The sequence below is a fragment of the Polistes dominula genome, unplaced genomic scaffold (assembly GCF_049000335.1).
Source record: "Polistes dominula isolate Pdom_NZ unplaced genomic scaffold, Pdom_raw_medaka contig_269, whole genome shotgun sequence".
Classification (NCBI taxonomy): domain Eukaryota; kingdom Metazoa; phylum Arthropoda; class Insecta; order Hymenoptera; family Vespidae; genus Polistes; species Polistes dominula.
This window is the reverse complement of record NW_028300869.1, coordinates 206,810-210,532: the sequence shown is the minus strand read 5'-3', so window position 1 is coordinate 210,532 and position 3,723 is coordinate 206,810. Positions and strand designations below refer to the sequence as shown.

At 28.9% G+C, this 3,723-nt stretch overlaps 1 non-coding gene across 1 annotated transcript; it reads right to left on the bottom strand.

Annotated features, from left to right (window-relative positions):
- Positions 1-2,344: 2,344 nt before the first annotated feature.
- On the bottom strand, positions 2,345-2,463 carry LOC149033710 (5S ribosomal RNA). Its single transcript, XR_016176114.1, has one exon. It is a non-coding gene; the product is annotated as a 5S ribosomal RNA (ribosomal RNA).
- Positions 2,464-3,723: the final 1,260 nt, after the last annotated feature.

The window sequence follows — 3,723 nt, the reverse complement described above, 5'->3', positions numbered from 1 at the left end:
CCTTACTTAAGAAAAGTAATATAAGAAAAATATGTCACTACTATTTGGACTTCAGCCACACACACGCAGTGTCGCTACTGTAGACAACTATGTGGGGAACCAGGACGGTGGATAAAGGATATCTAAAGAATTTATATTCACTTTCGGATTTAACCAAAGAGAAAATATCAAATTTATTATTATTATTAATAACAAGTACACTCTTTGATACCATATATAAAACTGATACCTTCCGAACGTTACATTATTCTAGGACTTAATTAGTGTAGCTCCCGTTTAGGGAGAAGAGGCGCTAGAGTATCACGTCAGTACGCTAGAGCGCGTATCCCTACAACTAGACTACTGTAGTTAATGAAATATGTATCCACGTGAAATTTTAATCCATGTCTTTTATTAAAGGGCTAAACGAAGTTTAAACAATTAATAAATATTCTCATAATTATTTAAAATTCTATGTGAAATATAATTTGTGAGATCTACAAAAGATTTCATTGGTTTATTATTTAAATAACTCTGTTTCAAGTGTAATTGTAAGAACTTAATAGATCTATTTATAAGTTGATTTTTACAATAATATTTGTGACAAGCGTCGAATAAAATTAACATGCTTTTGTAATTTTACAGTAGTCCCTCGACTTTCGCACATAATTGATTACGGAAAATATATGTTGATCGTTTGAAAGTAGAGGGACGTTAAAAAATATTCACCAAAAACTGTTTTAAAGTATTTATCTATGTATCTATACAGGGTGATTCTTAAAACGGAAGCGAGAAATAACTTTTTTAAGTAACAATAGAAAAAAATCATAAAGGAAAAAGTTATATGGCACAACAAATTTCAACTTTTTATGAACTCACTTTTTTTGAAAATGCATCAATGCACCCGCTAGATGCAGTTGCACTTTTTTTTTTAAACGGAACTTTATATTTTTTTTTACACTATTCGATTCTTTTTTTTATCCTGCGTTAAAAAGTATTTAATGAAGGTCATCGAAATGTCAATAGTACTTACTGTATAATTTATACCAGTGGTTCCCAAACTTTTTTGTCCTATCGCTCCCTTTCCAGAAAAAATATTATCGCCTTCCCCCCTGAAAATTAATTTTTTGGTTTTCCGTTTTTTTTTGTAGTAACTCAAAAAAGAAAATTCAAAAATTCATCGTCCTCCTTTCCTCCCTGCAAATGCGCCTGTAGCCATCATCATCGCCCCCCTGACTCTCTTCATCGCATCGCCCACTTTGGGAACTACTGATTTATTCTATACCATACTATACTGTATTATTTATATATAAGGTAAATCCAATTATTAATTATTAGACGAATTTTTTTTTATAATATTTCTAATTATATATTTCTATTACGATAAAATAAATATATCAATTTAACAGTTTAGTAATTTTTAAAATAGGTTTATTATTTAATTGCAATTTAATTTCAAATTAAAAATTTAGAAATATTTCTAAAACAATAAAGTATTCTTCTACGATAAAATAAATATATAAAATTTTAAAAGCTTGGTAATTCCTAAAATAGATTTTCTGTTTAATGGGATTCTAAAGCTTTTTTTACAGTCAAATAACAAATTATTTACAATTTATAATATAAGACAAGTTAGAATACTATTGTATGATTTGCTGTATATTTAAATATATTTTATATTTATATTTCATGTAGGAATTTGTACTTTCATTTTGTACAATTCCAAATTAATGAAATAACTTTAAAGACCTTGAAGATATTTAAATGGTTTTATATCACGTACGAACGTGAGGTTTACTTTCAAGATAACTGTGTGTTGGATATCTTAAAACTTTTCTCGTAAAACATATCTATCTTTCGTACGACGACATTAAAGATTTGTTCTTTGTTTGCTAAGGTTTCTCCGAATCTGTCGGCTATTTAATATATTTATAGGTTATATCAATATTTTCCCCAGAGTTTATATATTAGAATACATGCAGTTGGTATAAAAAGTATTCCTACACCAATCAATTTGAAATAAAAGTTTTAAAATTGTCGTTTATTAACTAATTTTTTACAGACAATGAATTTGTACATATTCTTGAGAGTTTCTCCAGTAGATATTATGAATTAAAAATTTTTTTTAAATAAATAAAAGTATTGACAAGGAAAACGAAAAAATCGGCAGAGACATACAAGCAATAAGTATTCGTACAGTTCTTATTTCGAATTATTTACAAAATAGTTTTTATATTAACCATAATGTAAACACAAAGAAGAAAAAAAATATTATCCAAAAATGTTAAATTAAATTTGACTTTTTTACCATTCATTATAAAGCTATTTCATTAATAAGAAAAATAGTATAAAAAAAGAAAAAAAGTGTTAACAGCACACGGTGTTCCCAAGCGGTCACCCATCCAAGTACTAACCGTGCCCAGTGATGCTTAACTTAAGTGATCGGACGAGAACTTGTGTTTTCATCACGGTATGGCCGTTAACGTTAACTAATAATATACTAAATGAACTTGCCATGCACTCCCTAATTTCAAGTATAAAAAAAAATATTTATTTTAAGGCTACTAGGTATGTATATCATAAATGTAGGATTTTGGTTTCGGTTAAAGATGCGAGGTTAACATACTCCCAGTTTAATCCTACTGATAAGATATATTTCAAATAGGTATTAGAAAAATATATAATAGTGCTTCACAGTCTTAGGATAACAACAGATATAAACAACTGAAGAACGGCTGATGACGAATTGCGACTACGCGACTACCCTCTGACTCACCCCGTCCCTTTATATTCATCGGTACGCTGTTCTTGAATTTTCCAATCGTCCGGTCCGATGCAATAAACGAAGCATTGATATCGCTTGAAAACCTTCCAACTCACACAGAATTACACACACAACTTACACAACTTACAAAGCAGACCATACACAGTCTTTCTTTATTTCGACTATCGTTTTATTCTTTCGTTGCCTATCTGCTTATCTATGTTTATTTTTCTACACTCAAAACTCTTCTACATATACAGGATCTTTCACTTAACTATCCCAGCTTAAATATATGACATATTTACTACGACATTTTTCTTTTAAGTCTTTTTCTTTTTGATTTTTTTGATTCCCTTTCACACCCACAAAATTTAGATGAGTAGTAAATTGTTTTGTAGGTTAGTTCATAATTTTGTACGTTATGTTGTTAAAAAATGTTTTGAATCGCATAAATTATTGGTCTACAAGTACATTTCCAGTGTATTTGTAATAAATATTTTCATAAATTCTTGCACACACACAAAAATACACGCACACACTCTGACACATTTCTTTTCTCTCTCTCTCTCCCTCTCTCTCTCGTTCTCTCTCTTTCTCTCTCTCTTGTTTATTTACTTTTATCATATAAAAATATCAATCCCAATGATTTTTTCAATTGACGATATTTTTATATAACGGATCGACGAAGAGGAGGGAGGGGGGGATTAAGACGAAGCAAAAAATATTATTTTTACGTAAAAAAATAGTAGGACAAAAAAGAAGATATACCTAAAAAGAAAGAATATAAAAGTACTTATATTATTTTACGTAAATGTGAGTTTTCTACAATTATACTTAAAACAAAACATTTTCTTAACAATAAAATATTCACATACATACACACAAACACAAAGAGAGTGAAAAGTGTAAATAACATAAATAAACGAAAGGTCTTTCGTAAATGATAAAGAGTATGGATCGTTTCTTTCTTCTAACTGAAG